General features: G+C 42.2%; 1 pseudogene; it reads right to left on the reverse strand.

Moving 5' to 3' along the window:
• Positions 1-418: 418 nt before the first annotated feature.
• On the reverse strand, positions 419-6546 carry LOC139024298 (uncharacterized; annotated as a pseudogene).
• Between the last annotated feature and the right edge of the window lie 1375 nt (positions 6547-7921).

Below are 7921 nucleotides of genomic sequence, written 5' to 3' on the forward strand. Positions count from 1 at the left end.
AACTATTTGTGAGGAAAAGCTTCCATAAAAGACATTTAACAGAAATAGCTGCCCCTGGACACTTGTCGATTTACATTTGAAATGAACCAATTCATTCCACATTAGTTAAAAAGTGATATAAAAGCATGCCATCTCTAGCTGGATAAACTGATTGTAAAGACACTGAAAGAAAGTTCTCACCTCGAGCGCTGCAGCATTTCACCATCAGCACATGGACACCAGTAGAAAGGGAGACACCACCAGTAACCACAAAGCAGCCTGGGTAGAGAGATGGAGACAACAGAACCGAGGGACTAGGAAAAACACATGTTTAACCATCAAGACAAAAACACACAGTAACTCTCTCACACACACAAACAGCTCTTCTCACCTCTCACTGTCATCCAGCTCTCTGGTGATTCTCCCTTGTCAGGGTATTTCATTTGTAGAATCCTTCATCTGACTTGGATACCGCAGGGATGGTCATCTTCTTCTGTGGTCTCATTCTGATGAGTACTCCATCTTTGTAGAAATCAGCCTTGATGTTTGAGCTGGTTGTCCAGTATTTGCAGCGCAGAGTCACAGAGTCTCCTTCAGCACGGGATGGACAGAGCTCTCCAGGATCACATAACCAGCTGTTTAACATAATATATAAATAATACTGAAAAATCTGCATACTGGAGGATCACCCTCAATATCTTATTAACTTGTATTTTATAAGCGATGCAATTCACATACAGAGTTGAACATCATATCAAACATTGAAATGTTATTGTTTTTTCTGTTTGAATGTCATACAATAGACGTACAGGCACTGTGATGTTGACAGCATTACTGTACTCTTCCTGATCCAGACTCACACCAGAAACACTCCACTGTACCATGTGTATGTGTAGCTGATGGTACAAGGGACCCTGTTATTGATCCCAGTTAGAGACACACCCTGACTCTACTCCTCTCTCTGTGTATCTCATCGTCTCCATCCAGTAGAGTTCCCCTTCTCCTCACAGCTCAGTGAGAGAGACTTTGATGAAAGTGTTGAGTTGTGTTGGGACTATTCTGAGAGACATTGAAGACTGCGATCTAAAAAAAGAGAAACAGAGTCAACCCCATTAGTTAAATAATATATATTATACACACGAGGGAGACTTAAATATGTTTCAATGCAGTTAGTTACCTCTGACCATAGAAACTGAGGTTCACTGTAGAGTGTGTCATAGACTGGTCTCCTCTCCCAGCTCTCTACACACATATCCTCCTGTGGGAGTAGGACCAGCAGGGATCAGAGTGTAGGAGTCTTCAGTAGTCATATTGCGTCTGTCTGGGAGACGCTCAAAATAGTAGACTGCTCAGTTAAAGTGTAAACAGCTCTGTACCAAGAGAATCTCCAGCCTGTAGACATCTTGTCAACTTCACAGCTCAGAGTCACTGAGTCTCCAGGGTTCAGCCACTGAGGAGAGATACTCAGGACAGGTTTGGCTGATCTGTGATTAGGCAGAGGACACGTTTAAAACTTTCAATCTAAGAAGTATTCTCGTTGCCCATGGAGACGTTTACGATTAGATATACTTACAGACACAGTCAGTTGTACAGCATCACTGGTCTTGGAGAACTTGTTGCCCTTTACACCCTTACAGGTATATGATCCACTGCTTAACAAAATGCATTGTTTCAACTCGGCAATACAGACAGTAAAAAGAATATGCCCTTACATCAAATTCTATTTCAAAGCAATACAATGATGTAGGAAATGATCACTTTTTATTTTATACATGGAAATTATTACAAAATACAACACACCTTCTAAATTCATCTTCCATAGTAGAACACTCATCTAAGCTCCTATAACTACTGTAAAAATACAACATTTGAAAGACTTACATAGACGGTATATATGTATAAAAAAATATGCATTCATTTAGTTGATAACGAACTATAAATGTTACAACGTAACTGTTAAAGTTGTTATAATAGGTCAGCCAACCAAGTATAAACCAAGATTTTAAGTGGAAAAGATTCACGTACAGTATATATGCACCTGTATGTAAAAAGAATGGTTTAATGTCAAATACATTTTTTTTTAAATACTGCAAAATCCACTTTTAAACATAAACAGGCACTAGACTCTTGTTTAATTAACTGAAATAAAGAGAGACGTGTAATATTTCAAGAAAAAGCAAGACCAACAACAATAACAAAGAAAAGCATATGAGACACCAAAAGCAAAAAAAAATCTACTTACAAAACCATAACATTCAGCATTTGTGAAATTCCATTCAGTGATATTAAACTCAGTAAACACTATCATATATCAATGGCAAGGCAATGGCAAAATGGCAAAATCATAAAAATTGTTGTTCTGTTTACAGTTCATACTGTTATAATCACACAGATGATTCAGTCTGTTCGATGACATCATCAGATCGTATCTGGTCTGGAGGAGATCTGACTGTTGAACACAAACCTACAGGTAGAAAACAGATGGAGAGTAGCATTAGAGTTTAACTGTTCAAACTGCTCTTTAAACTGTACACAGCTCTAAAATGTCATCCATCAGAAGTCTGTAGCCATGTGGTAAAAGCACATAGCTGTATTCATTTTTACGAACTGGGTGGTTCAAGTCCTGAATGTTGACTGGCTGACAGCTGTGGTATATCAGACTGTATACCAAGGGTATGACAAAACATGTATTTTTACTGCTCTAATTACGTGGGCAACCAGTTTATAATAGCAATAAGGCACCTCTGGGGTTTGTGGTATATGGCCAATATACCACGGCTAAGGGCTGTATCCAGGCAATCCTCGTTGCGTTGTGCTTAAGAACAGACCTTAGCCTTGGTATATTGGCCATATACCACACCCCCACGGGCCTTTTTGCTTAAATATCCACTAGATGGCACTGTCCCTTTAAGAGAGGCCATAAATAATGTGTGCATGGGAATGTGCATGAGCAGTGTGTAAGAGTGAGGGAAGCAATTAACTGGAGAGCTGTTAAATCCATCTTGGGTCAACGTTACTTTAGATGGGTAAATAATACTTTTTATCTTACTTCTACCGGAATATATCATATTTAGCATCATCTGCAGTGTATAATAGTTTGTTTTGTAATCTTTATGCCAGATGTGCATGTTAGCCTGCTTCTTGCTAGCTGAATACCAGTGTTCTCAGAACACGTTGTGGAGTTGACAATAACAATTTTTGAAGCGTTCGTAATTATCAGAATTACATTTTATTTCATGTAAAGCTTCAGTGTTTTGTATTATGTTTCATTTTTGAGTTGTAATTTATATGTTGATATGACATTTCCCCCGTGCAGTATGGGGGAGATGAGGATCTACTGTTCCATGTGGGGTTAAGGTATCATGTGGGGTTAGAGTATCATGTGGGGTTAGGGTATATGTGGGGTTAGGGTATCATGTGGGGGTCAGGGTATCATGTTGGGGTCGGGGTATCATTGTGGGGTGGGGTATCATGTGGGGTCGGGTATTTCATGTGGGGTCAGGGTATCATGTGGGGTCGGGGTATCATGTGGGTCGGGGTAATCATGTGGGGTCGGGGTATCATGTGGGGACGGGGTATCATGTTGGGGTCGGGGTATATGTGGGGTCGGGTATCATGTGGGGTCGGGGTATCATGTGGGGTCGGGTATCATGTGGGGTCGGGGTATCATGTGGGGTCGGGTTATCAAGTGGGTCGGGGATATGTCGGGGTCGGGTCTGTGGGTGGGGTATATGTGGGGTCGGGGTATCATGTGGGGTCGGGGTATCATGTGGGTGGGGTATCATGTGGGTCAGGGTATCATGTGGGGTACGGGGGTAGGGTATCATGTGGGTTAGGGTATCATGTGGGTTAGGGTATCATGTGGGGTTAGGGTATCATGTGGGTAGGTATATGTGGGGTCGGGGTATATGTGGGGTCGGGTATCATGTGGGGTCAGGGTATCATGTGGGGTTAAGGTATCATGTGGGGTCAGGGTATCATGTGGGTAGGTTTATCATGTGGGGCTAGGTTATCATGTGGGGTTAGGGTTATGTGGGGTTAGGGTATCTGTGGGGTTAGGGTATCAGTGGTGGGGTATAGTGGGTAGCATCATGTGGGTCGGGTATCATGTGGTTGTTAGGGTATCATGTGGGGTTAGGTATCATGTGGGGTCAGGGTATATGTGGGTAGGGTATCATGTGGGGTAGGGTATCATGTGGGGTCAGGTATCAGTGGGGTCAGGGTATCATGTGGGGTTAGGGCATCATGTGGGGTTAGGGTATATGTGGGGTCAGGGTATCATGTGGGGTTAGGGTATCATGTGGGGTTAGGGTATCATGTGGAGTTGGGGTATCATGTGGGGTCAGGTATATGTGGGGTACAGGGTATTATGTTGGGTTAGGGTATATGTGGGTTGGGTATCATGTGGGGTCAGGGTATCATGTGTGGTCAGGGTATCATGTGGGGTTAGGGTATCATGTGGGGTTAGGGTATAATGTGGGGTCAGGGTATCATGTGGGGATAGGTTATATGTGGGGCTAGGGTATCATGTGGGGCTAGGGTATCATGTGGGGGCTAGGTTTCATGTGGGTTAGGGTTATCATGTGGTTAGGGTATCATGTGGTGTTAGGGTATCATGTGGGGTTAGGGTATCATGTGTGTCAGGGTATCATGTGGGGTCAGGGTATGATGTGGGGTTAGGGGTATCATGTGGGTTAGGGTATCATGTGGGGCTAGGTTATATGTGGGGTTAGGTTATCATGTGGGGTTAGGGTACCTTGTGGGGTTAGGGTATCATGTGGGGTTAGGGTATCATGTGGGGTCAGGGAGTGTCAGGTATCATGTGGGGTTAGGGTATCATGTGGGGTTGGGTGTATCATGTGGGGTTAGGGTATCATGTGGACAGGGTGTTTGTAACTATTCATATTGATTTATGAAAAATATATTTTTTGGTTTTTCATGCACAATGTCATTTTGTTTTAATGGACATCTCGTACTCAGGTATTTGAAATGTTGGAAAGTTCCATTCTAACTGTAACATTGTGGTCTTGGTATTTTCTTGTTATTTTATATAAAACAGAGCTACTACCGTTTATGCATTTTACTTTGTACTTATTGTACTCTGTTTTTATGCACCTTTACTTAAACACATTTATTTTACTAGATGGCGATTTAGACTGAAATGTACTTTATGGTGACTTGCAGTGATTTCCCTCCTACATTATCTATTTTAAATGTAAGCTTTGACAGAATATACAACCCCAAATTAGTTTGTGTTCAGTGCTGGGTTGACTTTGCCAGGCTACATTATGTAAACTATTTGTGAGGAAAAGCTTCCATAAAAGACATTTAACAGAAATAGCTGCCTGGACACTTTGTCGATTTACATTTGAAATGAACCAATTCATTCCACATTAGTTTAAAGTGATATAAAAGATGCCATCTCTAGCTGGATAAACTGATTGTAAAGACACTGAAAGAAGTTTCTCACTCGAGCGCTGAGCATTTCACCATCAGCCCGATGGACACCAGTAGAAAGGGAGACACCACAGTAACCACAAAGCAGCCTGGGTAGAGAGATGGAAGACAACAGAACCGGAGGGACTAGGAAAAACACACATGTTTTAACCATCAAGACAAAAACACACAGTAACTCTCTCACACACACAGACAGCTCTTCTCACCTCTCACTGTCATCCAGCTCTCTGGTGATTCTCCTTGTCAGGGTATTTGCATTTGTTAGAATCCTTCATCTGACTTGGATACTGCAGGGATGGTATCTCTCCTGTGGTTCATTCTTGATGAGTATCCATCTTTGTAGAAATCAGCCTTGATGTTTGAGCTGGTTGTCAGTATTTGCAGCGCAGAGTCACAGAGTCTCCTTCAGTCACGGGATGGACAGAGCTCTCCAGGATCACATCCAGCTGTTTAACATAATATATAAATAATACTGAAATCTGCATACTGGAGGATCACCCTCAATATCTTATTAACTTGTATTTTATAAGCGATGCAATTCACATACAGAGTTGAACATCATATCAAACATTGAAATGTTATTGTTTTTTCTGTTTGAATGTCAACAATAGACGTACAGGCACTGTGATGTTGACAGCATTACTGTACTCTTCCTGATCCAGACTCACACCAGAACACTCCACTGTACAATGTGTATGTGTAGCTGATGGTACAAGTGGACCTGTTATTGATCCCAGTTAGAGACACACCTGATCTACTCCTCTCTCTGTGTATCTCATCAGTTCCATCCAGTAGAGTTCCCCTTCTCTCAAGCTCAGTGAGAGAGACTTTGATGTAAAGTGTTGAGTTGTGTTGGACTTATTCTGAGAGACATTGAGACTGCCGATCTAAAAAAGAGAGACAGAGTCAACCCATTTAGTTAAATAATATATATTATACACACGAGGGAGACTTAATATGTTTCAATGCAGTTGTTACCTCTGACCATAGAAACTGAGGTTCACTGTAGAGTGGTGTCATAGACTGGGTCTCCTCTCCAGCTCTACACACATATCCTCCTGTGGGAGTAGGACCAGCAGGGATCAGAGTGTAGGAGTCTTCAGTAGTCATATTGCGTCTGTCTGGAGACGCTCAAATAGTAGGCTGCTCAGTTAAAGTGTAAACAGCTCTGTACAGAAGAATCTCCAGCCTGTAGACATCTTGTCAACTTCACAGCTCAGAGTCACTGAGTCTCCAGGGTTAAGCCACTGAGGAGAGATACTCAGGACAGGTTGTGGCTGATTGTGATTGGAGAGGAAACGTTTACAATTTCAATCTAAGAAGTATTCTCGTTTGCCCATGGAGACGTTTACATGATTAGATATACTTACAGACACAGTCAGTTGTACGCATCACTGGTCTTGGAGAACTTGTTGCCCTTTACACCTTACAGGTATATTGTCACTGTTAGACATGTAGACAGGACTGATTCTGTATCCTCAGGCTTTGTGTTAAGGGGATCACTGACTGACTATTCTTATACCATCTGTAGTTCCAGTCAGAGTCTCCTCTCCTGTATGTCACATCTCATAGTAACAGTCTCTCTAATGAATATCTGGGTCCAGTTGGGTTGGAGGTCAGAACAGCGACGGTCTCTCTGCACAGACACACAGACAACTAACTCAAAAACAGTTGCAACATTTTTAAATGTATTTATTTATCATAGGTCTTCTCATGAATATGCTTCAAGTTAGCTACAGTTTGTTGTGATACAGTAGCAGACAACATATTATTCCCACTTTCTATCAATGTAATAGCAGCATTTTACTTAAAACTGTTTTAGACTCACAGTAATGTTTATTGGACTGGGTCTGTACAGGGTGTAGTAGACTGGGTCTCCTCTCCGCTCTGCACCAGTACTGTCTCCATCAGAGACACTGACCAGCTGAGTGTGTAGGAGTATACAGAGGTTGTGGTTACTGGTGTAGAGTCTGTATGTGTCTGTACCAGTAAAACTTCCATCGCAGAAGACTCTACAGTAGAGCTCAGTGTCACACTGTCTCTGTGATACGTCTCGCTTGTCTAAAGTCAGTGTAGTCGACGGCTGATTATCTGTTGGTATTGAATTAGGTTTGAGTGTAAAGATCCACTCTACTGACGTTCACTAAACAACAACAAAGTAATCACCCGTTGCGGGTAATAGTGACAGGATCACTGATGATTGATGATTGGATCTGGACTGGATCTCTCCCTGACACGCAGTAGAGACCCTGGTCAGACTCAGCAGCTCTACTGATGTTGAGGGTGTCTCCTGTAATAGTGTGTCTGACAGACTGGGATACTAATTATCATTCTGTCTTTGTACCACTGATAGTTCCAGATACTGTCAGACCCTACTGAACACGTCAGAGTAACTGTCTCTCCAGGGGAACACAGGGTTTGGCTCTACAGTCAGTGTAGTTTCAGGCAGAGCTGAGAAAATGCAGACCAGAATATTATATTGGTA

Source organism: Salvelinus sp. IW2-2015, unplaced genomic scaffold (genome assembly GCF_002910315.2).
Source record: "Salvelinus sp. IW2-2015 unplaced genomic scaffold, ASM291031v2 Un_scaffold1316, whole genome shotgun sequence".
Classification (NCBI taxonomy): Eukaryota; Metazoa; Chordata; class Actinopteri; order Salmoniformes; family Salmonidae; genus Salvelinus; species Salvelinus sp. IW2-2015.